This window comes from Oreochromis niloticus, linkage group LG18 (genome assembly GCF_001858045.2).
Source record: "Oreochromis niloticus isolate F11D_XX linkage group LG18, O_niloticus_UMD_NMBU, whole genome shotgun sequence".
Classification (NCBI taxonomy): domain Eukaryota; kingdom Metazoa; phylum Chordata; class Actinopteri; order Cichliformes; family Cichlidae; genus Oreochromis; species Oreochromis niloticus.
This window is the reverse complement of record NC_031982.2, coordinates 32,287,162-32,315,036: the sequence shown is the minus strand read 5'-3', so window position 1 is coordinate 32,315,036 and position 27,875 is coordinate 32,287,162. Positions and strand designations below refer to the sequence as shown.

The 27,875-nt window shown below is 43.5% G+C and overlaps 4 long non-coding RNA genes and 12 other non-coding genes across 19 annotated transcripts; all 16 read right to left on the bottom strand.

Annotated features, from left to right (window-relative positions):
- Positions 1-16,818: 16,818 nt before the first annotated feature.
- Positions 16,819-19,080, bottom strand: LOC109198572 (uncharacterized). Of its 2 annotated transcripts, XR_003214907.1 has the most exons (3): positions 17,907-19,080; positions 17,747-17,832; positions 16,819-17,675 (listed from the first exon to the last, which is right to left on the bottom strand). It is a non-coding gene; the product is annotated as an uncharacterized LOC109198572 (long non-coding RNA). The 2 variants fall into 2 exon arrangements; XR_003214906.1 differs by having other exon boundaries at positions 17,747-19,080.
- An 8-nt stretch (positions 19,081-19,088) lies between these two features.
- Positions 19,089-21,226, bottom strand: LOC112842869 (uncharacterized). 3 transcript variants are annotated; one of them, XR_003214892.1, is made up of 3 exons: positions 20,652-21,226; positions 20,488-20,576; positions 19,089-20,408 (listed from the first exon to the last, which is right to left on the bottom strand). It is a non-coding gene; the product is annotated as an uncharacterized LOC112842869 (long non-coding RNA). The 3 variants fall into 3 exon arrangements; XR_003214891.1 differs by lacking the exon at positions 20,652-21,226 and having other exon boundaries at positions 19,089-19,856; positions 19,982-20,408; positions 20,488-20,644; XR_003214890.1 differs by lacking the exon at positions 20,652-21,226 and having other exon boundaries at positions 19,089-19,923; positions 20,017-20,408; positions 20,488-20,644.
- LOC112842990 (U1 spliceosomal RNA) lies at positions 20,942-21,105 on the bottom strand. The gene has a single exon (XR_003215080.1). It is a non-coding gene; the product is annotated as a U1 spliceosomal RNA (small nuclear RNA).
- A 59-nt stretch (positions 21,227-21,285) lies between the features above and the next one.
- Positions 21,286-21,449, bottom strand: LOC112843001 (U1 spliceosomal RNA). The gene has a single exon (XR_003215091.1). It is a non-coding gene; the product is annotated as a U1 spliceosomal RNA (small nuclear RNA).
- Positions 21,450-21,629: 180 nt separating this feature from the next.
- Positions 21,630-21,801, bottom strand: LOC112843018 (U1 spliceosomal RNA). Its single transcript, XR_003215107.1, has one exon. It is a non-coding gene; the product is annotated as a U1 spliceosomal RNA (small nuclear RNA).
- Positions 21,802-22,915: 1,114 nt separating this feature from the next.
- LOC112843028 (U1 spliceosomal RNA) lies at positions 22,916-23,079 on the bottom strand. The gene has a single exon (XR_003215116.1). It is a non-coding gene; the product is annotated as a U1 spliceosomal RNA (small nuclear RNA).
- Positions 23,080-23,260: 181 nt separating this feature from the next.
- Positions 23,261-23,422, bottom strand: LOC112843007 (U1 spliceosomal RNA). Its single transcript, XR_003215097.1, has one exon. It is a non-coding gene; the product is annotated as a U1 spliceosomal RNA (small nuclear RNA).
- Positions 23,423-23,603: 181 nt separating this feature from the next.
- LOC112843002 (U1 spliceosomal RNA) lies at positions 23,604-23,765 on the bottom strand. Its single transcript, XR_003215092.1, has one exon. It is a non-coding gene; the product is annotated as a U1 spliceosomal RNA (small nuclear RNA).
- LOC112842873 (uncharacterized) lies at positions 23,687-25,247 on the bottom strand. Its single transcript, XR_003214904.1, has 2 exons — positions 24,269-25,247; positions 23,687-24,145 (listed from the first exon to the last, which is right to left on the bottom strand). It is a non-coding gene; the product is annotated as an uncharacterized LOC112842873 (long non-coding RNA).
- On the bottom strand, positions 23,946-24,117 carry LOC112843012 (U1 spliceosomal RNA). The gene has a single exon (XR_003215101.1). It is a non-coding gene; the product is annotated as a U1 spliceosomal RNA (small nuclear RNA).
- On the bottom strand, positions 25,229-25,390 carry LOC112842997 (U1 spliceosomal RNA). The gene has a single exon (XR_003215087.1). It is a non-coding gene; the product is annotated as a U1 spliceosomal RNA (small nuclear RNA).
- Positions 25,391-25,571: 181 nt separating this feature from the next.
- On the bottom strand, positions 25,572-25,732 carry LOC112843008 (U1 spliceosomal RNA). Its single transcript, XR_003215098.1, has one exon. It is a non-coding gene; the product is annotated as a U1 spliceosomal RNA (small nuclear RNA).
- Positions 25,733-25,912: 180 nt separating this feature from the next.
- Positions 25,913-26,084, bottom strand: LOC112843017 (U1 spliceosomal RNA). Its single transcript, XR_003215106.1, has one exon. It is a non-coding gene; the product is annotated as a U1 spliceosomal RNA (small nuclear RNA).
- A 550-nt stretch (positions 26,085-26,634) lies between these two features.
- On the bottom strand, positions 26,635-27,168 carry LOC112842876 (uncharacterized). The gene is made up of 3 exons (XR_003214910.1): positions 26,905-27,168; positions 26,741-26,800; positions 26,635-26,661 (listed from the first exon to the last, which is right to left on the bottom strand). It is a non-coding gene; the product is annotated as an uncharacterized LOC112842876 (long non-coding RNA).
- A 27-nt stretch (positions 27,169-27,195) lies between these two features.
- Positions 27,196-27,356, bottom strand: LOC112842998 (U1 spliceosomal RNA). Its single transcript, XR_003215088.1, has one exon. It is a non-coding gene; the product is annotated as a U1 spliceosomal RNA (small nuclear RNA).
- Positions 27,357-27,535: 179 nt separating this feature from the next.
- Positions 27,536-27,696, bottom strand: LOC112843009 (U1 spliceosomal RNA). Its single transcript, XR_003215099.1, has one exon. It is a non-coding gene; the product is annotated as a U1 spliceosomal RNA (small nuclear RNA).
- Positions 27,697-27,875: the final 179 nt, after the last annotated feature.

The window sequence follows — 27,875 nt, the reverse complement described above, 5'->3', positions numbered from 1 at the left end:
AGATGCAACCTCTGGAACAGCTCTTCCCCCCATTTTTATTGATCTATACATAATGTCTCTCTTCAATCTTTCATGTTGGCTTCCCCAAAGGAAGCGAAACATGGCCTTCCACAGGGAGGCCAACATTCTATAAGGAATCGGCAATGTAGTTGCTAAACAAGCTAAAGACGCGATTACTTCGGCTTTCAACACCAGAACTTTGCCTACAAAGGAAAGCTCTTTGTCTTTCAATCCCAACAGCTTCCCCTGTATTTTGGGTAGTTTCATATTCCAATTCTTAAATTGCATATCCATTCCAATTTCCACCCCTAAAATTTTTATTGTTTCAAATTTTTCGGTCAATCCCCAATTTTCTTTAGTCTCTCGCCAGTTAAAATAAATAACTTCGCTCTTACTTTTATTAATTTTCATTCCAGAAGCTGCCGTAAAGGCTTCACAAACCGACAGACTTTTGTCTACCGACATATTATCTGGGAGTACCAAAGTTGTATCGCCCATGTACATAGTGAATTTTATTTCCTTCCCCCCACTACCTGGGGGGGTTAACCCTGTAATTGAATTATCCAGTCTTAAAGCACATGCAAGTGACTCCATTACCAATATAAACAGAATAGGGGACAACGGACATCCCTGACGTACCCCCGACTTGACCGCAACTGGATCGGTAAACATTCCATTAACAACAACCACACTACTACAGTTACTATATAACACATGAATCCATCTCCTGAAACCTTCCCCAAAACCCCAAATTTCAAGAACCTTCATCAAAAACATGTGATTAACATTATCAAAAGCTTTTTCTTTCTGGGTGAACCAATTTTTTTTTCAATTTTCAAAGAATTTTATTGTTCAAAAACAAAATTACATCAATTCACTCATAACATAAACCATCAAGATACAAAAAGGCCCAAATGGGGAAACCCACAAAGGGGAAAAAACAAACAAAACAGAAACAAAGGAAAGAAAAAACAACGAAAACTTTCACATTAGTTCTACATACAGATACTCAAATATTTTCTTGGCACTTTCCATATCTTTCTCTTGTTCTCTTCACTCTCTCCAAATGGATTTCTTATAATATAATCTTTTAACAAACAAATCGTACAATTGATCGCAACTCTTTCCGGTATTTCATATCTTTTAAACACACAAATATTTCTCGCCTTCCATAATGCATCTTTGACACAGTTCACCATTATCCACCAACATTTTTCCCCCCTCCCCCAATTCACTTTCAGGAACCCATACATTATACTTTCATACGTCAACTCGTCTTTACACAAATCATTTAACCAATGACCTAATAAACCCCATACATTTTTCGCGAAGGGACATTCCCAAAACAAATGTCTAATTGTCTCATCTTCTCCACACCACCTCCTTGGACACTGTGCACTCCTCGTACATTCCCTTTTTTTCAAAAATGCTCTCGTAGGTAAATATTCTTGTACAGCTTGCCACGCTAAGTCTTTGTGGGGGTTTAATAGTATCTTGTTATTAACATTGTCCCAAGCTATTTTACTTTGGTTCTCAAGCAATTTCCCTATTGGAGACATACTGACCGTTGGAGATAAGATCTCCTCTAGATTGGCTCGAGTTATCTCCCGGGGTGTGATCGTAAACAGCGGGACGTTGTTCCGAGAAGGGTACACTAAGAGGGCATCGCATGCCCCATGCCTTCAACACTCTCCTACCCATCCAAAACCTTGTGAAATATGGCCAAATCTTGTCTTTAGGATCACTGAAGCATGCCCTGAGTACTGGGGCGATAAACATTGCGTTGAGTTTAGACGCAATTTCTGGGACTGCTCTCCCCCCTTTCTTTACCGGTCTGTACATAATTTCTCTCCTAAGTCTTTCGTGTTGGCCTCCCCAGAGGAAGTGAAACATAGCCTTCCTCAATGAGGCCAATATTTTATACGGGGGTGGCAGCGTAGTTGCCAGAAAGGCTATGGACGCGATTACTTCAGCCTTTAGTACCAAAACTTTACCAATAAAGGAAAGTTCTCTGTCCTTCCAACTCAACAGTTTTCCTTGTATTTTTTGTAGTTTGGAGCTCCAATTCTTAGTTTGCATATTTTCTCCAATTCCCACCCCTAAAATTTTCAATGTTTCTGATTTCTCTTGCAATCCCCATTTTTCTTTAATCTCCCGCCACTTAAAATAAATCACCTCACTCTTCTCTTTATTAATTCTCATCCCTGAGGCTGCTGTAAAAGCTTCACAAACTGCCAAACTTACTTCAATCGACTTATTGTCCGTAAGCAGCAAAGTTATATCATCCATGTACATAGAAAATTTAATTTCCAACCCTCCGCTACCCGGTGGGATCAACCCTTTAATTAGCTCATTAGCTCTTAAGGCACACGCTAATGGCTCCATCACCAGTGTTGTGGATAGGCGTAGCTTTGGGTCACGTGGTGTCGGTAATAGTAATAGTGATTGCTATATCACCTGTTCAGGTCGCGAGGGAATTTGTGAATGAGTGGGTGATGGGGGAAGTCGACTTTTGCTGACCGCCCATTTTAGAATGTTTTTGTCACTGCTTTTCTACGGATTTTAAGGATTGATAACAAATAAAGAAGTTTTTAATCTGGAACTTTGACTTACGTTTTGAACAGCGGGCGCGTCAACATTATTCCCCTATTCAGCTGCTCGGCGACTCAAAGGCTTGACGGTCGCCAATAACCAGTATAAATAACATAGGAGATAACGGACATCCCTGCCTTACTCCAGCTTTTACTGCAACCGTAGTAGTCTGTACACCTTTCACATTCACAACACTACTACACCCAGAGTATAACACCCGAATCCATCTCCGAAAAACTTCTCCAAATCCTAATCTATCAAGGACTTTCATCAGAAAGACATGACTGACATTATCAAAGGCCTTTTCTAAATCCAGGCTTAACCCACAAAGGGGGATATTCCGGTCATGGCTATAAAGGTAGCTATCCCTTATAATCGCTAAACTATCTGTCATCCTACGCCCTTGTATCCCACATGTTTGTTCCACTCCAACTAACTTAGGCACTACTGTCTGCAAACGAAAAATAGGGCTTTTGCTAAAATCTTAATATCTACCCCTAACAATGTCAGGGGTCTCCAATTTCTCAAATCTTTTTTAGAACCCTTTTTCCATAACAGGGAAATCACTCCTGTATTCACAGACGTTGGCCATACACCTTTATCCCACCCTTCTTTATAAACCTTGCACAACGAAGAACTAAGTTATCCCCAAAAGGCCTGATAATATTCCTTGGGTAAGCCATCCATACCTGGTGTCTTATTATCTTGCATACTTTCCATAGCTCTTGTGATTTCCTCTTGTGTTATAACTTCATCTAACTTTGTACTATCCACTGGATCCAATCTTTGTGTTAACTTAGAGATAAAGGATTCTACAATCGCTTCATCAATACTTTGTTCTTTGTACAAATTGGCATAAAAAGAATGTACTACTTTTAAAATTTCTTGGGTGTTTCCCACTTCTTTCCCTTCTTCATTAATCAGGCTATCTATAACAGGTTTAGTTTTATACAATTTTTAAAAAAAAAATATCTCGTACATTTTTCATTTTCTTCCACATGTTTTACTCTACTCCGTATTAATACTCCTTTGCTTTTCTCATTTAAAACTACCATCATTTCTTTTTTCAGATTCATAATTTCTTCACTAACATCAAAACCCAAATTCAGGAGGTTGTAGAACCTTTGTAATTTTGCTTGCTTTCTTAGTAACCATTGTCTCCTCCTCTTTGCCCACATTTTCCCTTCAAAACTAAAAAATGCTTGGGTCCTAATCTTTATACTCTCCCACCATTCCCCTACAGATTCGTATAGTGGTTGTAGGGAGACCCATTGTTGTAATTTAAGTTTATACCTTCCCGTAACCTTCCCATCCTTTAATAAATTCAGGTTTAGTTTCCATGGCCCTGGGGCCGGCTGAAAGGAGGTTTGAATACTAAATCTACACATGACCTTATGATGATCAGAAAGGGTGCTGGTTCCACCTTACATGACAGGGGTATTAAGCCTTTACTGGCAAACAAAAAAATCAATCCGTGAAAGGGACTTTTTATTAGACGAGGTGTATCCTGGGTCTGACGGGTTAAGAAATCTAAACACGTCTGTCAAATTACCTTCTTTGATCAAATTATCTAATGCACAAGTACTTAAATCCTTTTTAACTGTTAAAACCGCCCCCTGGATTCCAGTCGTTTCCGGTGCGCAGTTGAAATCCCCACCCAGTATTATCTGTCGTCTATTACAAAGAAAAGGTTGCAATATTTGAAATAATGCCGTCCGTTCTTTCAACTCTGTATGTCCATAAACATTAATAATCCTGAATTTACTCCCATTTTTATCTACATCTATACATAAAGCTCTTCCATCCACCACAACCTCCACATTTTCTATATTAATGGTTTTATCATTAATCAAAAAACCCACACCAGACATCCGATTTTGGTTATCCCCTGACCAAAAGGATTGGCCATACAATTACACGAAGTTTGCAATTGCACGAAGTTGCAGTTGCAACTTGTCCAATATGTCCAAGTTTGCAAAACGATGGACATATGTCCATGGTTTTGCAAACTTCGTGTAATTGTCCATAAAGGGAAGGGCACATTCTTGAAGAAGACAAATGTCCCCACCCGTTTCATGTAATACATTAAAGACAGATTGACACTTCACTGCATCATTCAACCCTCTTGTATTGATCGTCGATACATGAAAAGAGTTTATGTTAACACTAAATGGAGGGAATCTTTACACTCTGACTTTTATTAATAAAATCTCTTGCTATGGTTTTACCTTCTTTTTCTTCTTTCGTGGGAGCCATATTGCAATCGGAGCGCTCACATCATTACTTTCCTGCCGACTTTCCTGAACAACTCCCTGTGTAGATATCAGGTTTTGTTCTTCAAGTGCGGTTATTGGCAAAGAGTCTATTTGGTCCTGACTTTCCGAATCCAAGTTCCCTGTAGAAGACTCTGTTGAAGTGTTTATCTGTCGTTTTTGTGATGTCAGCGCTACACTTATGTTTACTTGTGGCGACAATTCAGGAAAAGTAGTTGTGTTATCTTCAATGTCACAAGCTGGTAATGAAAAACCTCCCTCTTCTAGGGTGATGGTTTGGTTTGATTGCATCGTTCAAATATCAGAAAACATGTAATCAAGCAGGTCTCTGCACTCTTGTGATGTCGACGGCTCTGAAATGGTATCAGTACCTGAGAGCACGGCCATCTCCTCCTGAATCGTCTCCTGTATCTTAGGATCCTTTTCTATTTGAGGTACTTCCTTCTCCTCCGTCGTTAAGTCCTCATGTGTGATCACTTGGGGGGGGAGGGCACTTCAGCTCGTTCCCCACCCCAGCTGTAAGTCGTTTGATCCTCAACCTCTTCCTGCTGGAGCTCGTTGACTTGATTGTTAATTACATCTTCAACAGCTGGCAGACTTCCTCCAATTAGGCTTGGTATCTCCTCTAAATGCTGTTGGTGAGGTCTTTTCACTTTATTGGCGTAGGATTGGGGGCATGCCCTAAAGGTATGTCCTTCACCCCCACATAGATTACATTTCCGCGGGAAAGGACATTCACTTGTGATGTGCTCTTCACTGTTACAGTTCCTACAGACCACATTTTCACACTCTACGGCTAAATGGTCGTTGCCGCCACATTTGCGGCATGTTTTTGGTTGCCCCGGGTAAAAAACATATCCTCTGATTGCCCCTAATTGAATAATTGGAGGCAGATGGATCAAATCACCAGAGGTCTCATCTCTATGCAAGTGAACGTAGAAACGGTATGCTCCAGTTCTAATTCCGTCTTCGTCTTTTAAGTCCAGACCTCTCTTCACCATACATTTGAAAGACAACCAGGTCTTAATGTCTTCCATTCTCACATATTCCGAGTGCATAATCACTGTCACGGCTTTGGGTTCTCTGCCTGATAACGGTGTCATTCTGATGTTCTCCAGCTGAAGCCTAGTTTGTTTGAGTCTATTAAACTTATTCAGACATGATTCATAGAAAGTACTAGTGGCAAAAATCACCTCATAACTTTTCTTTCCCGGCAAGCCAAAGATATAGTCGATCTGCATCAGCGAGAATCCCAACTCTTTCTGAATGATTATCCTACTAAACTGTAGACGATCCATTTCGCAATTGCCTTGCATCTCAAATCGCACAGCGTTCCTCCTGGAACCTGTCATATTAGCAGCCGATGTCGTCATGGTGGGTGAACCAATTTCAATGTTCAATTTTCAAAATTTTTTATTGTTCATAACACAAAAAAACACTACAAATTCTTAACTTTGAACAGAAAACAAAAGTAAAAATGCAAAAAAAACCCACAAACTCTCCAATGAAGAATAAAATAAAAAATAAAAATAAACCTGAAAAAAAAATTAAAGATTTCCATAAGGGGTCCCCTATTCCAATTTTTTCAACTAACATCCATGTATTTTTATACTCCCTTCTTCAAAGGGATATTTTCTCTTAGAAAAAATAATCATATTTTTTAAAAATGCAAATATTTCTCGCCCTTCATAATGCATCTTTAACACAGTTCACAGTTATCCACCAACGATCCCCCTCCCTTACCTTTCAAAATCCCATACATTATACATTCATGTGTTAGGTCTCCTTTATATAACTCTTTCAACCGGTGTCGTAATAAACACCACACCTTCTTAGCAAAAGGACATTCCCAAAACTAATGCTTAACCGTCTCGTCATTTCCACATCTCAACCTTGGGCACTGTGCACTCTTCGTGCACTCTCTTGCTTTCAAAAAGGCTCTTGCCAAGCTAAGTCTTTATGAATATTTAACAAAAGCTTATTATTAACGTTAAGCCATGCCATTTTACAGAGGTTTTCTGGAAGTTTCCCTACTGGAGTCATTCTATCTGTTGGAAATAATAATTCTTCTATATTAGTCCTGGTTATAGCCTGGGGCATGATTTGAGATGAAAAACACTTTAATGATTTTATCACTATGTCGTACACAACAGGATATTGTTCAGAAAAGGGGGTACTAAGGGGGCATCTCCTGCCCCATGCCTTCAAAACTCTCTGTCCAATCCAAAATCTTGTAAAATATGGCCAAATCAAATCATTAAAGTCACTAAAACAAGCCTTAAGGACTGGAATAATAAACATTGCATTAAGTTTAGATGCAACCTCTGGAACAGCTCTTCCCCCCATTTTTATTGGTCTATACATAATGTCTCTCTTCAATCTTTCATGTTGGCTTCCCCAAAGGAAGCAAAACATGGCCTTCCGCAGGGAGGCCAACATTCTATAAGGAATCGGCAATGTAGTTGCTAAACAAGCTAAAGACGCGATTACTTCGGCTTTCAACACCAGAACTTTGCCTACAAAGGAAAGCTCTCTGTCTTTCCATCCCAACAGCTTCCCCTGTATTTTGGGTAGTTTCATATTCCAATTCTTAAATTGCATATCCATTCCAATTTCCACCCCTAAAATTTTTATTGTTTCAAATTTTTCGGTCAATCCCCAATTTTCTTTAGTCTCTCGCCAGTTAAAATAAATAACTTCGCTCTTACTTTTATTAATTTTCATTCCAGAAGCTGCCGTAAAGGCTTCACAAACCGACAGACTTTTGTCTACCGACATATTATCTGGGAGTACCAAAGTTGTATCGCCCATGTACATAGTGAATTTTATTTCCTTCCCCCCACTACCTGGGGGGGTTAACCCTGTAATTGAATTATCCAGTCTTAAAGCACATGCAAGTGACTCCATTACCAATATAAACAGAATAGGGGACAACGGACATCCCTGACGTACCCCCGACTTGACCGCAACTGGATCAGTAAACATTCCATTAACAACAACCACACTACTACAGCTACTATATAACACATGAATCCATCTCCTAAAACCTTCCCCAAAACCCCAAATTTCAAGAACCTTCATCAAAAACATGTGATTAACATTATCAAAAGCTTTTTCTAGATCAATTCCTAAAACGCAAAGGGGAATATTCCGCTCCTGGCTATAAAAATAACTATCTCTTATAATAGCCAAGCTGTCTGTCATCTTCCGTCCCAATATCCCACATGTTTGCTCTATACCAATAAGTTTAGGTACAACCGCCTGCAACCAGAAAAATAAGGCTTTTGTTAAAATTTTTATGTCCACACCTAACAGTGTTAGGGGTCTCCAATTTCTTAAATCTTTTTTTGAGCCCTTCTTCCACAACAGTGAAATCATCCCTTTATTCATAGGCACAACCTTAATACCTTTTTGTCCCAAGATTCTTTGTAAACTAAAAGCAAAGAGGAGCTAAGCTGTTCCCAAAAGGTAAAATAGTACTCTTTAGGCAAACCATCCAGTCCTGGTGCCTTATTATTTTGCATACTTAGCATTGGTCTTGTAATTTCCTCTATAGTTACATCTTCTTCTAACAAAATACTGTCAGCCGAATCTAGTGTTTGTGATAACTTTGAAAGAAAGAATGTTGCTATTTCTTCATCAATACCTTGTTCTTTATATAAATTGTTGTAAAAAGAATGAGTCAGTTCAAGAATTTCTTGTGTACTTTCCACTTCCTTCCCTTCATCATCCCTCAAACAATCAATAAATGGTCTGGATTTAAGCAATTTCTTAAAGAAATACCTTGTACATTTTTCGTTTTCTTCAAAATGCTTTACTCTACTCCTTATTAATACCCCTTTACTTTTCTCATTCAGACACACCATCATCTCTTTTTTTAATCTCGTGATCTCCTCACCCACATCAAAACCCAAAACAAGAAGGTTATAATATCTTTGCAAACGAGTTTGTTTTCTTCTTTCCCATTGCCTCCTCCCCTTTGCCAAATTCTTTCCCTGCAAACAAAAAAAGGCCCGTGTCCTAGCTTTAATGCTCTCCCACCACTCACCCACAGACTCATATAAAGGTTGGAGAGAAAACCATTGTTGTAACTTAATTTTATATTTCCCAACCACTTTTTTATTTTTTAATAAATTTATATTTAACTTCCATGGTCCCGAACTCGGGTTAAAAAAGGACTGCACTTCAAAAGTACCTTTTAACCTATGATGATCTGAAAAAGGCACTGGCTCCACCCCACATGAAATAGGAGTCAGTGCTTTAGATACAAACAAAAAATCAATTCGGGAAAAGGATTTCCCATTGGACCAAGTATATCCTGGGTCATTTAAATTAAGTGACTTATAAACATCATTCAAATTACCATCAATAATTAAATTTTCTAACACACAGGAGCTCCCATCCCCTCTATCCACAGGGTTCTCACTCTGTCTAACTCTTTTTCCGAGGGTACAATTAAAATCCCCCCCCCCATTATTATATTTCTTCTACTACAAAGAAAGGGCTGCAAAGTTTGAAAAAGTGCAGTTCGTTCATTTTTGTCAGTATATCCATAAACATTGATAATCCTAAATTTGACCCCACATCTTTCCGCATCAACAAGTAACACTCTCCCATCCACCACAGTCTCCACATTTTCTATATTAACCCTAGAACACTATCGCTGGGTGATTTACACCCGAGCAAATACATTTACATGATTACTCTCTCCTGCAGCTGTTTGCGTGTCGAGGAGCCTGTGCTTTCACCAGGGAAGTCTCAAATGTCCCAGGAATGGGTGGACCAAAGACCAGCTTTCCAGAGTCATTATTTTGTTTTAGGAGGGTTTTTTTTTTTCATTTTGTTAGACATGGCACAGTTGAAAGTAAAAGAAGACCACTCTAATTTGTCATGTGTTGTCATATTTTGATATATTTGATTACTTTTTATTGGTTATATTATATCGGGTAAAAATCACCCGGCATTAGTGATTATGTTACTATTTATAGCGATAGTGTTCTAGGGTTAAAGGTTCTATTATTAAATAACACCCCCACTCCAGAAAAACGGTTCCGGTTATCCCCTGACCAAACAGATTGCCCATATACCCATCGTTTCTCAAACTTTGCATAGTTGTCCATGTAGGATATTGCACACTCCTGAAGTAAAAAAAGTCACTACCAGCTTCATGTAACAAGTTAAAGACTGACTGAAATTTTACAACGTCATTCAGTCCTCCCGTATTTATAGTAGTTACTCGAAATGTGTTCATTGACCCCTAAAAAGGAGAAATGTTAATTCTGCTGGACCTTTGCCCTTGTCTTCTTCTTCTTCTTTTTGGATGCTAACCAGACCCCGGATGTTACTTTCCCTACATTATCCCCCACTTTGGATATCTGGGTAGTTTCCTGGGTGACTTTCGAAACTTGCTCCTCAAACTGGGGTACTGGTGAGGGGGTGGGGGGACTCGTACCATCCAATTCCACCTCTCCAGTTGAAGATTCCGTTGATGTATTTATTTGTCGTTTGAGTGAACTTGACACATCATTAGACCCAGGCTGTAATAGAAGTTCTGGGGGAAGGGGAAGGGGGAAAGGGGAAAGGGGGGGGGCTTGTCTTTGCTTGCATGCACAGGTAGAAGAAGAAAATCTTCGTCAAGCTCAACAGCATGTTTTGTTCCCTCCATAGGAAGGTCCGGGAACATAAGGTCCAACAAATCTGTACACTCTTTCGATGTTGAAGAAAGCGTGAGGTCTGGGGTTCTTAGAAAAACTTCCATCTCTTCCTGAATAGTTTCAATTCTATTAGACTCTTTAACATTTCCTGCTTGGCAAGATGAGCTCCCAGCTGGTTCACCGTCCTGATCAGCCCCCGTTTGGTTCCCAACGGCTTCCAGCTGAGGTTCATTACTCTGATTGTAACCTCTATCCGCATTCGTTGGTGCAGAATTCCCTGTTACCACTGGAGTTTCTTCTGCTTGCTGAACCTGGGGCATTCTCAACCTATTTGCGTAAGACTGTGGGCATGACCTAAAGGTATGATCTTCTTTCCCACATAAATTACAATTTTTTGGGTAAGGGCAATCTTTTATAATATGTTCACCACTTTTACAGTTCCTACAAACCACATTGACACACTCCATGGTCAGGTGGTCATTAGAACCACACTTACGACATGTCTTAGGCTGCCCCGGATAAAAAACATATCCTCTAATTGCCCCCAATTGAATAATTGGGGGCAGGTGCATCAGTTCTCCAGAGTTCTCATCTCTTTTCAGGTGTACATAGAAGCGATATGCTCCAGTTCGAATCCCATCTTCGTCTTTTAAATCCAATCCTCTTAACACCGAACATTTAAAGGACAGCCATGTTTTAATATCTTCGACTCTCACATACTCTGAATGCATAATCACAGTCACTGCTTTAGGCTCTCTGCCTGATAATGGAGTCATCTTGATATGAGCCAGCTGGGGGCTGGATTGTCTCTTTCTATTGAAGATGTTAATACAAGACTCATACAAAGTTGTCGTGGCAAAAATCACTTCATAAATTCTTCTTCCAGGCAAGCCAAAAATGTAATCCAACTGGTTAGGTGAAAAGCCCAGTTCCTTCTGAATAACAGTCCTACTAAACTGCAATCGATCCATTTCACAAACCTCTTGTAGCTCAAAACGTACAGCGATCTGCCTGGAGCCTGCCATGCTAACAGTAGCATCAGATGTCATCATCATCATGGGGGGGGAACCATCTCCGTTGGATGAACCACCTTCGTGATCATGGTGTCTCCCCTGCCAGGTAAGTATCAGAAATTTTGCCATGAGCAGGATTCGAACCCTGCCCTCCTGGTCTCAAAGCAGCTAGTCATCTCACTGAGCCAAACTCATTCTCGAGGGTGAACCAATTTCAATTTTCAAAGAATTTTATTGTTCAAAAACAAAATTACATCAATTCACTCATAACATAAACCATCAAGATACAAAAAGGCCCAAATGGGGAAACCCACAAAGGGAAAACAAAAACAAAAACAAAGGAAAAAAAACAACGAAAACTTTCACATTAGTTCTACATACAGATACTCAAATATTTTCTTGGCACTTTCCATATCTGTCTCTTGTTCTCTTCACTCTCTCCAAATGGATCTCTTATAATATAATCTTTTAACAAACAAATCGTACAATTGATCGCAACTCTTTCCGGTATTTCATATCTTTTAAACACACAATTATTTCTCGCCTTCCATAATGCATCTTTGACACAGTTCACCATTATCCACTAACATTTTTCCCCCCTCCCCCAATTCACTTTCAGGAACCCATACATTATACTTTCATACGTCAACTCGTCTTTACACAAATCATTCAACCAATGACCTAATAAACCCCATACATTTTTCACGAGGGGACATTCCCAAAACAAATGTCTAATTGTCTCATCTTCTCCACACCACCTCCTTGGACACTGTGCACTCCTCGTACATTCCCTTTTTTCAAAAATGCTCTCGTAGGTAAATATTCTTGTACAGCTTGCCACGCTAAGTCTTTGTGGGGGTTTAATAGTATCTTGTTATTAACATTGTCCCAAGCTATTTTACTTTGGTTCTCAAGCAATTTCCCTATTGGAGACATACTGACCGTTGGAGATAAGATCTCCTCTAGATTGGCTCGAGTTATCTCCCGGGGTGTGATCTGAGTCAAAAAACGTTTCAGCGATTGAAGTACCACGTCATAAACAGCCGGACGTTGTTCCGAGAAAGGTACACTGAGAGGGCATCGCATGCCCCATGCCTTCAACACTCTCCTACCCACCCAAAACCTTGTGAAATATGGCCAAATCTTGTCTTTAGGATCACTGAAGCATGCCCTGAGTACTGGGGCGATAAACATTGCATTGAGTTTAGACGCAATTTCTGGGACTGCTCTCCCCCCTTTCTTTACCGGTCTGTACATAATTTCTCTCCTAAGTCTCTCGTGTTGGCCTCCCCAGAGGAAGTGAAACATAGCCTTCCTCAGTGAGGCCAATATTTTATACGGGGGTGGCAGCGTAGTTGCCAAAAAGGCTATGGACGCGATTACTTCAGCCTTTAGTACCAAAACTTTACCAATAAAGGAAAGTTCTCTGTCCTTCCAACTCAACAGTTTTCCTTGTATTTTTTGTAGTTTGGAGCTCCAATTCTTAGTTTGCATATTTTCTCCAATTCCCACCTAAAATTTTCAATGTTTCTGATTTCTCTTGCAATCCCCATTTTTCTTTAATCTCCCGCCACTTAAAATAAATCACCTCACTCTTCTCTTTATTATTTCTCATCCCTGAGGCTGCTGTAAAAGCTTCACAAACTGCCAAACTTACTTCAATCGACTTATTGTCCGTAAGCAGCAAAGTTATATCATCCATGTACATAGAAAATTTAATTTCCAACCCTCCGCTACCCGGTGGGATCAACCCTTTAATTAGCTCATTAGCTCTTAAGGCACACGCTAATGGCTCCATCACCAGTATAAATAACATAGGAGATAACGGACATCCCTGCCTTACTCCAGCTTTTACTGCAACCGTAGTAGTCTGTACACCTTTCACATTCACAACACTACTACACCCAGAGTATAACACCCGAATCCATCTCCGAAAAACTTCTCCAAATCCTAATCTATCAAGGACTTTCATCAGAAAGACATGACTGACATTATCAAAGGCCTTTTCTAAATCCAGGCTTAACCCACAAAGGGGGATATTCCGGTCATGGCTATAAAGGTAGCTATCCCTTATAATCGCTAAACTATCTGTCATCCTACGCCCTTGTATCCCACATGTTTGTTCCACTCCAACTAACTTAGGCACTACTGTCTGCAAACGAAAAATAGGGCTTTTGCTAAAATCTTAATATCTACCCCTAACAATGTCAGGGGTCTCCAATTTCTCAAATCTTTTTTAGAACCCTTTTTCCATAACAGGGAAATCACTCCTGTATTCACAGACGTTGGCCATACACCTTTATCCCACCCTTCTTTATAAACCTTGCACAACGAAGAACTAAGTTATCCCCAAAAGGCCTGATAATATTCCTTGGGTAAGCCATCCATACCTGGTGTCTTATTATCTTGCATACTTTCCATAGCTCTTGTGATTTCCTCTTGTGTTATAACTTCATCTAACTTTGTACTATCCACTGGATCCAATCTTTGTGTTAACTTAGAGATAAAGGATTCTACAATCGCTTCATCAATACTTTGTTCTTTGTACAAAATGGCATAAAAAGAATGTACTACCTTTAAAATTTCTTGGGTGTTTCCCACTTCTTTCCCTTCTTCATTAATCAGGCTATCAATAACAGGTTTAGTTTTATACAATTTTTTAAAAAAAATATCTCGTACATTTTTCATTTTCTTCCACATGTTTTACTCTACTCCGTATTAATACTCCTTTGCTTTTCTCATTTAAAACTACCATCATTTCTTTTTTCAGATTCATAATTTCTTCACTAACATCAAAACCCAAATTCAGGAGGTTGTAGAACCTTTGTAATTTTGCTTGCTTTCTTAGTAACCATTGTCTCCTCCTCTTTGCCCGCATTTTCCCTTCAAAACTAAAAAATGCTTGGGTCCTAATCTTTATACTCTCCCACCATTCCCCTACAGATTTGTATAGTGGTTGTAGGGAGACCCATTGTTGTAATTTAAGTTTATACCTTCCCATCCTTTAATAAATTCAGGTTTAGTTTCCATGGCCCTGGGGCCAGCTGAAAGGAGGTTTGAATACTAAATCTACACATGACCTTATGATGATCAGAAAAGGGTGCTGGTTCCATCTTACATGACAGGGGTATTAAGCCTTTACTGGCAAACAAAAAAATCAATCCGTGAAAGGGACTTTTTATTAGACCAGGTGTATCCTGGGTCTGACGGGTTAAGAAATCTAAACACGTCTGTCAGATTACCATCTTTGATCAAATTATCTAATGCACAAGTACTTGAATCTTTCTTAACTGTTAAAACTAGTGATGGTAAATTTGATTCTTTTTACTGAATCGAGTTTTAATGGGTCACTCTACAAAGTGAATCGGGTTTTTTGAGTCATTTGATTCACTGAGTCAGTTGACCAGAGAATGCAAAAAATGTACATTTTCAAAGTTAATTTCTTTTCTCTTTTCATGTATATCCTACTGCTAAGATAAGTGATTCTAAAAGAAAACAACTATTTTATAGAGCAAAAAAGAGCAAAAAAATTTCTAAAGGAAACATTTATTTTGTTTATTTTTATTTTATTAGTATTTTCCTTAAATGTGTCAAATATATGTTTTCTCATCTAAATGTCCACTGAGCTGTGAGCCAGGGGGCGGTAATGCGCCTTAACATTGGTTGCCAACCAAGAAGAAGAAGAAGAAGAAGAAGCTGTGAGCCAGGAGGGAGGGGGTGAGCGAGTCCTGAGTGATTCGCTTACGCTTACGATTCAGCACAGGAGGGAGGGGGTTAGTGAGTCCTGAGTGATTCGCTCGCTCTATGATTCAGCACAGGAGGGAGGGGGTGAACGAGTCCTGAGTGATTTGCTAACCCTACGATTCAGCACAGGAAAGGAGAGGGTGAGTAGCTCAAATGTGCTGTTAGCATGTTAGCAGAGCAATGCTACTGTGAACCGAGGAGCTATTGTCTTGATGTGAGCTTCTACTCAGGGTTTTTTCTTCCAGTTCAGAGCAGAAATGTTTTTGTTAAGGTACTGGATGTTGTGTTTTTCTCCACAATTTTAATTATAAGCTGGATATATTGCTGCTAACACCAACAGGGATGAGTCAGTGAGTCAGTTGGGCTTGTGAATCATGATTCATGAGTCAGTAAAGTGATTCTCGAGTATTGAACGATTCGTTCATGATTCGCGCATCACTAGTTAAAACCACCCCCTGGATTCCACTCGTTTCCGGTGCACAGTTGAAATCCCCACCCAGTATTATCTGTCGTCTATTACAAAGAAAAGGTTGCAATATTTGAAATAATGCCGTCCGTTCTTTCAACTCTGTATGTCCATAAACATTAATAATCCTGAATTTACTCCCATTTTTATCTACATCTATACATAAAGCTCTTCCATCCACCACAACCTCCACATTTTCTATATTAATGGTTTTATCATTAATCAAAAAACCCACACCAGACATCCGATTTTGGTTATCCCCTGACCAAAAGGATTGGCCATACAATTACACGAAGTTTGCAATTGCACGAAGTTGCAGTTGCAACTTGTCCAATATGTCCAAGTTTGCAAAACCATGGACATATGTCCATGGTTTTGCAAACTTCGTGTAATTGTCCATAAAGGGAAGGGCACATTCTTGAAGAAGACAAATGTCCCCACCTGTTTCATGTAATACATTAAAGACAGATTGACACTTCACTGCATCATTCAACCCTCTTGTATTGATCGTCGATACATGAAAAGAGTTTAACACTAAATGGAGGGAATCTTTACACTCTGACTTTTATTAATAAAATCTCTTGCTATGGTTTTACCTTCTTTTTCTTCTTTCGTGGGAGCCATATTGCAATCGGAGCGCTCACATCATTACTTTCCTGCCGACTTTCCTGAACAACTCCCTGTGTAGATATCAGGTTTTGTTCTTCAAGTGCGGTTATTGGCAAAGAGTCTATTTGGTCCTGACTTTCCGAATCCAAGTTCCCTGTAGAAGACTCTGTTGAAGTGTTTATCTGTCGTTTTTGTGATGTCAGCGCTACACTTACGTTTACTTGTGGCGACAATTCAGGAAAAGTAGTTGTGTTATCTTCAATGTCACAAGCTGGTAATGAAAAACCTCCCTCTTCTAGGGTGATGGTTTTGTGACCAAGTGGTCGGCAGGGTTATAAAAGAAATAATAAAATGACAACGCCACCTAGGGGAATTTCACCCCCAGGAAATATACGTTTAAGAAAAATAGATAAAAAGGAATAAAAGAGGCCGCACAGATTCAAGGATGCACACTGAGGCAGGTTGGCTCCAATATTAAAACAGTTTTATTTATAGTAAAAGAAATAAAGGATAAAATATTAGAAGAACAAAATGTAGCGTCTTTGTTGACAGTGTCCTAAAAGTACAATAAAATAATGATGGAACTTGGACTTACCAGCAGCCGTGGACCCAAAAGAAAATCACACACACAAAAAAAAAAAAAAAAAAAAAAAAAAAAGGAATCACTGCAGCCCACCCAGTGCTGTACAACAGAAAGTGTGAAAACGACCCACCACCTGAGGTCCCAGGGCCACTGGCACGTCCTCCGTTCACTGAAATAAAACAGAAAAATACGTTAAAGGAATAAAAGGACACTGAGCGTCTGGCTCGCTACAGATCATAAAAAACTAAAACACACTTTAATAAAAGAAATCGTACATGCGCACACACACACACACACGAAGGCTTATGCCCCACGGGTCAAACTACCAATCGTGCTGGTAGTAATTGTCCAAGCCTCAATCGCAAGCCGGTCTGGCTCCCCACAGGCTGAGACCGGCAACGGAGGCAATTTAAAATTCCCGGCACAACACTTGGGCAAAGGATTGCTTCAGCCCGATCACAGAAGCGTGGGCACACGCAACAGTCCAGAGATAAAATAAAATAAAACCAGGCGAACCAGGAAATGGTAGGCCTACTTAATAAAACCAGTCTCACAAGAAGATAAAACAGAATAAAAAAAAAAATAAAAATAATAATAATAGACAAGACAAAACAAGACCAGACAAGACAAGACGGCAGGCTCCACTGAGGAGGAGCCCTCACAACAACGGCTAGGCAGGCGTCTTGATTCTTCAATTAAGGCTGTGCGAGTTGCCACGGAGGTGAAGGCAGCGATCAAACCCTAAAACAGATAAATGTAACCTTAGCCTGTGGTAGCTGTTAATGCTAATAAACATAGTTTTAACGGCTTACCCCAGGACCGGAGGCGCTACACTCTCGCTGGTGGGGATCACACGAGCACCTCTCTCCGCAACGCCGGACTAAAACAAACTGCCGCGCTACAACAGGCCGCAAAAACTATTACTGTACATTCCAATACTGGGAGGGAATCTGAGGTTAAGCAAGAGCATACCTGTGGCTGTCATATGATCTACTCTTGCTGATCAGTCCATCGCAGAGTACCAGCATTTACTGCTGCTTTGCGCTGAATGCATGGGAGGAATAATCCAGAGAAGCACCGGCTTAGCTTTATACCTGATGCCAGCCTGCAATCAATATGCAGGTGGGTTCCCAATTAACCTAGTTGTGCAGTGAGAGCGAGCGCAGGAGAGAGCGAGAGCAGTAGAGCGAGCGAGCGAGAGAGAGAAAAGAAAGGCGAGTAGCCCATCCGGCTACAGTTTGGTTTGATTGCATCGTTGAAATATCAGAAAACATGTAATCAAGCAGGTCTCTGCACTCTTGTGATGTCGACGGCTCTGAAATGGTATCAGTACCTGAGAGCACGGCCATCTCCTCCTGAATCGCCTCCTGTATCTTAGGATCCTTTTCTATTTGAGGTACTTCCTTCTCCTCCGTCGTTAAGTCCACATGTGTGATCACTTGGGGGGGGGGCACTTCAGCTCGTTCCCCACCCCAGCTGTAAGTCGTTTGATCCTCAACCTCTTCCTGCTGGAGCTCGTTGACTTGATTGTTAATTACATCTTCAACAGCTGGCAGACTTCCGCCAATTGGCTTGGTATCTCCTCTAAATGCTGTTGGTGAGGTCTTTTCACTTTATTGGCGTAGGATTGGGGGCATGCCCTAAAGGTATGTCCTTCACCCCCACATAGATTACATTTCCGCGGGAAAGGACATTCACTTGTGATGTGCTCTTCACTGTTACAGTTCCTACAGACCACATTTTCACACTCTACGGCTAAATGGTCGTTGCCGCCACATTTGCGGCATGTTTTTGGTTGCCCCGGGTAAAAAACATATCCTCTGATTGCCCCTAATTGAATAATTGGAGGCAGATGGATCAAATCACCAGAGTTCTCATCTCTATGCAAGTGAACGTAGAAACGGTATGCTCCAGTTCTAATTCCGTCTTCGTCTTTTAAGTCCAAACCTCTCTTCACCATACATTTAAAAGACAACCAGGTCTTAACGTCTTACATTCTTACATATTCCAAGTGCATAATCACTGTCACGGCTTTGGGTTCTCTGCCTGATAACGGTGTCATTCTGATATTCTCCAGCTGAAGCCTAGTTTGTTTGAGTCTATTAAACTTATTCAGACATGATTCATAGAAAGTACTAGTGGCAAAAATCACCTCGTAACTTCTCTTTCCTGACAAGCCAAAGATACAGTCAATCTGCGTCAGCGAGAATCCCAACTCTTTCTGGATGATTATCCTACTAAACTGTAGCCGATCCATTTTGCAATTGCCTTGCATCTCAAATCGCACAGCGTTCCTCCTGGAACCTGTCATATTAGCAGCCGATGTCATCATGGTGGGTCTGTGTGAGTTGGCAGTGTGGGAGACAGGGGTCCCCTTTCCACATGCAGCACTCTGGCTGATGGTGCCTAACACGCATAATGCCTGAATCCAGTGACGGTGAGCACGGCATTGCATTTTGTCCCAGTTCAATGGCCAGACAGAGAGAAGAGCAGACACATGGATCTTTGTGTGACCAAGTGGTCGGCGGGGTTCTACAAGAATGGAGAAAAATATTGACAACGCCACCTGGGGGGAAAGGCTAGCCCCCAGGAAATACAAACTGAAAGAAAAATAAAATGTAGTTAGGACAATTACGTTCGCACAGGTTCAGGGATGCACGGTGAGGCCGGTTCAAATATGGACACAATTGAATTTATTATATAACATGAAAAAAACAACAACACACTGAATATCTAAAACAGCGTCCCAGTTTACAAGAAAGAATATATATACAACCGGGGATTACCAGCAGTGGTGGACCAAAACAAAACCACACAAAGGAAACCTACTACAGTCTTTTCACCTGGTGCTGTACAACAAAAGAAGCGTGGAAAACGACCCACCACCTACGGTCCCACAGCCGCTGGTAGATCCTCCGTCCACTACAATAAAAATACAGAACATACACATTAAAAGGTGAAAAACATGGGACACAAACAGGCTCTCAACCTACAAAACAAAAAAAAGAAACAATTAAAGGAAAACCAAAGTCTGTGATACAACACACCCAGATATACACCACAGAGCACTGGTTAGAAATACTTTCGCTCGGCGAACCAGCCCACAGCTGGTGCTGGGTCCGATTGTCCTTGGTCTGCTCGGTCTCACACAACTTCCCACAGCTGGGAGAAAGGGGAGAGGCAGTACCAGTTTGTATAACCAGCCCAATATACAGCCGAGAATCGCCCCGGCCAGCCACAAAAAGCTGGAGCAAACGATAGTCCAAGAGGGCGTGGCAAGGCAAGCTACAAGGAAAAACCGGGCCGCCGACAGATTAACCGTAATATAACCAAAACAACACAAAACAAAACAGGGCAAAACAAAATCAAACAAACAAGATCAACAAAACAAGACAGCAGCAGAGCAGGCGCCCGACTCTCTACGTAACCAAAGCAGGCGGTTGGTCCCCGAGAGGGCACGGCAGCAATCAAACCCTACAAATAAGAAAAAGGCAAAACTAACCTTAATCTTCTTTAATTTACAAAACTAGCAGCTATAAAATAAGCGGCTTACCCCAGAACTTGGAGGCGCTGTACTGCACGGCGGATGCACTCACGCGTCTCCTCACCACGGCTGGAGCAAAGGAAAGAAAAACAGCCGCGCTGTAGCGGGCCGCAGAAATATAACTACTAATTGCCGACGTTAGGGAGAAATCAGAAATCGAAGGGGAGACCTACCTGTAGCAATCACATGACCTGATCGCCTCAGTAATTTAACCAACAAGCCAGCGTCTACCGCTGTATCGCACCAGAAGCTCGGGAGGAAATAATCCAACGAGAAAACCCGGCTTCCCTTTATACAGGTACACGCCGCCCTGTAATCAATATACAGGTGGGCTCCTGTAAGCGCGCAGCGGGAGCAAGCACAGGAGAGCGAGAGAGAGAGAAAGCAGTAGCGCAAGTGGGGGCGAAAGAGAAAGGAAAAGCGAGTAGCCCCTCCGGCTACATTTGCTTTTGGACACAAGAGTGAGGGGAGAGCGCGAACGCAGTCCCCCACTACCACAAATTATGCAGTTGAGATTCCCGCATGTGGGGAATTCACAGGGGTCAGCACAACCGCAGTGCAATGGCTGAGCCTCGCCCTGGGCGAACCACCTTCGTGATCATGGTATCGCCCCTGCCAGGTAAGTATGAGTTGGCAGTGTGGGAGACAGGGGTCCCCTTTCCACATGCAGCACTCTGGCTGATGGTGCCTAACACGCATAATGCCTAAATCCAGTGACGGTGAGCACGCCATTGCATTTTGTCCCAGTTCAATGGCCAGACAGAGAGAAGAGCAGACACATGGATCTTTGCTTTTGGACACAAGAGTGAGAGGAGAGCGCGAACGCAGTCCCCCACTACCACAAATTATGCAGTTGAGATTCCCGCATGTGGGGAATTCACAGGGGTCAGCACAACCGCAGTGCAATGGCTGAGCCTCGCCCTGGGCGAACCACCTTCGTGATCATGGTATCCCCCCTGCCAGGTAAGTATGAGTTGGCAGTGTGGGAGACAGGGGTCCCCTTTCCACATGCAGCACTCTGGCTGATGGTGCCTAGCACGCATAATGCCTGAATCCAGTGACGGTGAGCACGCCATTGCATTTTGTCCCAGTTCAAAGGCCAGACGGAGAGAAGAGCAGACACATGGATCTTTGCTTTTGGACACAAGAGTGAGGGGAGAGCACGAACGCAGTCCCCCACTACCACAAATTATGCAGTTGAGATTCCCGCATGTGGGGAATTCACAGGGGTCAGCACAACCACACAAAGGAAACCTACTACAGTCTTTTCACCTGGTGCTGTACAACAAAAGAAGCGTGGAAAACGACCCACCACCTACGGTCCACAGCCGCTGGTAGATCCTCCGTCCACTACAATAAAAATACAGAACATACACATTAAAAGGTGAAAAACATGGGACACAAACAGGCTCTCAACCTACAAAACAAAAAAAAGAAACAATTAAAGGAAAACCAAAGTCTGTGATACAACACACCCAGATATACACCACAGAGCACTGGTTAGAAATACTTTCGCTCGGCGAACCAGCCCACAGCTGGTGCTGGGTCCGATTGTCCTTGGTCTGCTCGGTCTCACACAACTTCCCACAGCTGGGAGAAAGGGGAGAGGCAGTACCAGTTTGTATAACCAGCCCAATATACAGCCGAGAATCGCCCCGGCCAGCCACAAAAAGCTGGAGCGCACGATAGTCCAAGAGGGCGTGGCAAGGCAAGCTACAAGGAAAAACCGGGCCGCCGACAGATTAACCGTAATATAACCAAAACAACACAAAACAAAAGAGGGCAAAACAAAATCAAACAAACAAGATCAACAAAACAAGACAGCAGCAGAGCAGGCGCCCGACTCTCTACGTAACCAAAGCAGGCGGTTGGTCCCCGAGAGGGCACGGCAGCAATCAAACCCTACAAATAAGAAAAAGGCAAAACTAACCTTAATCTTCTTTAATTTACAAAACTAGCAGCTATAAAATAAGCGGCTTACCCCAGAACTTGGAGGCACTGTACTGCACGGCGGATGCACTCACGCGTCTCCTCACCACGGCTGGATCAAAGGAAAGAAAAACAGCCGCGCTGTAGCGGGCCGCAAAAATATAACTACTAATTGCCGACGTTAGGGAGAAATCAGAAATCGAAGGGGAGACCTACCTGTAGCAATCACATGACCTGATCGCCTCAGTAATTTAACCAACAAGCCAGCGTCTACCGCTGTATCGCACCAGAAGCTCGGGAGGAAATAATCCAACGAGAAAACCCGGCTTCCCTTTATACAGGTACACGCCGCCCTGTAATCAATATACAGGTGGGCTCCTGTAAGCGCGGAGCGGGAGCAAGCACAGGAGAGCGAGAGAGAGAGAGAAAGCAGTAGCGCAAGTGGGGGCGAAAGAGAAAGGAAAAGCGAGTAGCCCCTCCGTCTACATTTGCTATTGGACACAAGAGTGAGGGGAGAGCGCGAACGCAGTCCCCCACTACCACAAATTATGCAGTTGAGATTCCCGCATGTGGGGAATTCACAGGGGTCAGCACAACCGCAGTGCAATGGCTGAGCCTCGCCCTGGGCGAACCACCTTCATGATCATGGTATCGCCCCTGCCAGGTAAGTATGAGTTGGCAGTGTGGGAGACAGGGGTCCCCTTTCCACATGCAGCACTCTGGCTGATGGTGCCTAGCACGCATAATGCCTGAATCCAGTGACTGTGAGCACGCCATTGCATTTTGTCCCAGTTCAATGGCCAGACAGAGAGAAGAGCAGACACATGGATCTTTGCTTTTGGACACAAGAGTGAGGGGAGAGCGCGAACGCAGTCCCCAATACCACAAATTATGCAGTTGAGATTGCCGCATTTGGGGAATTCACAGGGGTCAAGACAACCGCAGTGCAATGGCTGAGCCTCGCCCTGGGCGAACCACCTTCGTGATGATGGTATCGCCCCTGCCAGGTAAGTATGAGTTGGCAGTGTGGGAGACAGGGGTCCCCTTTCCACATGCAGCACTCTGGCTGATGGTGCCTAGCACGCATAATGCCTGAATCCAGTGACGGTGAGCACGCCATTGCATTTTGTCCCAGTTCAAAGGCCAGACGGAGAGAAGAGCAGACACATGGATCTTTGCTTTTGGACACAAGAGTGAGGGGAGAGCGCGAACGCAGTCCCCACTACCACAAATTATGCAGTTGAGATTCCCGCATGTGGGGAATTCACAGGGGTCAGCACAACCGCAGTGCAATGGCTGAGCCTCGCCCTGGGCGAACCACCTTCGTGATCATGGTATCCCCCCTGCCAGGTAAGTATGAGTTGGCAGTGTGGGAGACAGGGGTCCCCTTTCCACATGCAGCACTCTGGCTGATGGTGCCTAGCACGCATAATGCCTGAATCCAGTGACGGTGAGCACGCCATTGCATTTTGTCCCAGTTCAAAGGCCAGACGGAGAGAAGAGCAGACACATGGATCTTTGCTTTTGGACACAAGAGTGAGGGGAGAGCGCGAACGCAGTCCCCCACTACCACAAATTATGCAGTTGAGATTCCCGCATGTGGGGAATTCACAGGGGTCAGCACAACCACACAAAGGAAACCTACTACAGTCTTTTCACCTGGTGCTGTACAACAAAAGAAGCGTGGAAAACGACCCACCACCTACGGTCCCACAGCCGCTGGTAGATCCTCCGTCCACTACAATAAAATACAGAACATACACATTAAAAGGTGAAAAACATGGGACACAAACAGGCTCTCAACCTACAAAACAAAAAAAGAAACAATTAAAGGAAAACCAAAGTCTGTGATACAACACACCCAGATATACACCACAGAGCACTGGTTAGAAATACTTTCGCTCGGCGAACCAGCCCACAGCTGGTGCTGGGTCCGATTGTCCTTGGTCTGCTCGGTCTCACACAACTTCCCACAGCTGGGAGAAAGGGGAGAGGCAGTACCAGTTTGTATAACCAGCCCAATATACAGCCGAGAATCGCCCCGGCCAGCCACAAAAAGCTGGAGCGAACGATAGTCCAAGAGGGCGTGGCAAGGCAAGCTACAATGAAAAACCGGGCCGCCGACAGATTAACCGTAATATAACCAAAACAACACAAAACAAAACAGGGCAAAACAAAATCAAACAAACAAGATCAACAAAACAAGACAGCAGCAGAGCAGGCGCCCGACTCTCTACGTAACCAAAGCAGGCGGTTGGTCCCCGAGAGGGCACGGCAGCAATCAAACCCTACAAATAAGAAAAGGCAAAACTAACCTTAATCTTCTTTAATTTACAAAACTAGCAGCTATAAAATAAGCGGCTTACCCCAGAACTTGGAGGCACTGTACTGCACGGCGGATGCACTCACGCGTCTCCTCACCACGGCTGGATCAAAGGAAAGAAAAACAGCCGCGCTGTAGCGGGCCGCAAAAATATAACTACTAATTGCCGACGTTAGGGAGAAATCAGAAATCGAAGGGGAGACCTACCTGTAGCAATCACATGACCTGATCGCCTCAGTAATTTAACCAACAAGCCAGCGTCTACCGCTGTATCGCACCAGAAGCTCGGGAGGAAATAATCCAACGAGAAAACCCGGCTTCCCTTTATACAGGTACACGCCGCCCTGTAATCAATATACAGGTGGACTCCTGTAAGCGCGGAGCGGGAGCAAGCACAGGAGAGCGAGAGAGAGAGAAAGCAGTAGCGCAAGTGGGGGCGAAAGAGAAAGGAAAAGCGAGTAGCCCCTCCGTCTACATTTGCTATTGGACACAAGAGTGAGGGGAGAGCGCGAACGCAGTCCCCACTACCACAAATTATGCAGTTGAGATTCCCGCATGTGGGGAATTCACAGGGGTCAGCACAACCGCAGTGCAATGGCTGAGCCTCGCCCTGGGCGAACCACCTTCGTGATCATGGTATCGCCCCTGCCAGGTAAGTATGAGTTGGCAGTGTGGGAGACAGGGGTCCCCTTTCCACATGCAGCACTCTGGCTGATGGTGCCTAGCACGCATAATGCCTGAATCCAGTGACGGTGAGCACGCCATTGCGTTTTGTCCCAGTTCAAAGGCCAGACGGAGAGAAGAGCAGACACATGGATCTTTGCTTTTGGACACAAGAGTGAGGGGAGAGCGCGAACGCAGTCCCCACTACCACAAATTATGCAGTTGAGATTCCCGCATGTGGGGAATTCACAGGGGTCAGCACAACCGCAGTGCAATGGCTGAGCCTCGCCTGGGCGAACCACCTTCGTGATCATGGTATCCCCCCTGCCAGGTAAGTATGAGTTGGCAGTGTGGGAGACAGGGGTCCCCTTTCCACATGCAGCACTCTGGCTGATGGTGCCTAGCACGCATAATGCCTGAATCCAGTGACGGTGAGCACGCCATTGCATTTTGTCCCAGTTCAAAGGCCAGACGGAGAGAAGAGCAGACACATGGATCTTTGCTTTTGGACACAAGAGTGAGGGGAGAGCACGAACGCAGTCCCCCACTACCACAAATTATGCAGTTGAGATTCCCGCATGTGGGGAATTCACAGGGGTCAGCACAACCACACAAAGGAAACCTACTACAGTCTTTTCACCTGGTGCTGTACAACAAAAGAAGCGTGGAAAACGACCCACCACCTACGGTCCCACAGCCGCTGGTAGATCCTCCGTCCACTACAATAAAAATACAGAACATACACATTAAAAGGTGAAAAACATGGGACACAAACAGGCTCTCAACCTACAAAACAAAAAAAGAAACAATTAAAGGAAAACCAAAGTCTGTGATACAACACACCCAGATATACACCACAGAGCACTGGTTAGAAATACTTTCGCTCGGCGAACCAGCCCACAGCTGGTGCTGGGTCCGATTGTCCTTGGTCTGCTCGGTCTCACACAACTTCCCACAGCTGGGAGAAAGGGGAGAGGCAGTACCAGTTTGTATAACCAGCCCAATATACAGCCGAGAATCGCCCCGGCCAGCCACAAAAAGCTGGAGCGAACGATAGTCCAAGAGGGCGTGGCAAGGCAAGCTACAAGGAAAAACCGGGCCGCCGACAGATTAACCGTAATATAACCAAAACAACACAAACAAAACAGGGCAAAACAAAATCAAACAAACAAGATCAACAAAACAAGACAGCAGCAGAGCAGGCGCCCGACTCTCTACGTAACCAAAGCAGGCGGTTGGTCCCGAGAGGGCACGGCAGCAATCAAACCCTACAAATAAGAAAAAGGCAAAACTAACCTTAATCTTCTTTAATTTACAAAACTAGCAGCTATAAAATAACCGGCTTACCCCAGAACTTGGAGGCACTGTACTGCACGGCGGATGCACTCACGCGTCTCCTCACCACGGCTGGATCAAAGGAAAGAAAAACAGCCGCGCTGTAGCGGGCCGCAAAAATATAACTACTAATTGCCGACGTTAGGGAGAAATCAGAAATCGAAGGGGAGACCTACCTGTAGCAATCACATGACCTGATCGCCTCAGTAATTTAACCAACAAGCCAGCGTCTACCGCTGTATCGCACCAGAAGCTCGGGAGGAAATAATCCAACGAGAAAACCCGGCTTCCCTTTATACAGGTACACGCCGCCCTGTAATCAATATACAGGTGGACTCCTGTAAGCGCGGAGCGGGAGCAAGCACAGGAGAGCGAGAGAGAGAGAAAGCAGTAGCGCAAGTGGGGGCGAAAGAGAAAGGAAAAGCGAGTAGCCCCTCCGGCTACATTTGCTATTGGACACAAGAGTGAGGGGAGAGCGCGAACGCAGTCCCCACTACCACAAATTATGCAGTTGAGATTCCCGCATGTGGGGAATCACAGGGGTCAGCACAACCGCAGTGCAATGGCTGAGCCTCGCCCTGGGCGAACCACCTTCGTGATCATGGTATCGCCCCTGCCAGGTAAGTATGAGTTGGCAGTGTGGGAGACAGGGTCCCCTTTCCACATGCAGCACTCTGGCTGATGGTGCCTAGCACGCATAATGCCTGAATCCAGTGACGGTGAGCACGCCATTGCGTTTTGTCCCAGTTCAAAGGCCAGACGGAGAGAAGAGCAGACACATGGATCTTTGCTTTTGGACACAAGAGTGAGGGGAGAGCGCGAACGCAGTCCCCCACTACCACAAATTATGCAGTTGAGATTCCCGCATGTGGGGATTCACAGGGGTCAGCACAACGCAGTGCAATGGCTGAGCCTCGCCCTGGGCGAACCACCTTCGTGATCATGGTATCGCCCCTGCAGGTAAGTATGAGTTGGCAGTGTGGGAGACAGGGTCCCTTTCCACATGCAGCACTCTGGCTGATGTGCCTAGCACGCATAATGCCTGAATCCAGTGACGTGAGCACGCCATTGCATTTGTCCCAGTTCAAAGGCCAGACGGAGAGAAGAGCAGACACATGGATCTTTGCTTTTGGACACAAGAGTGAGG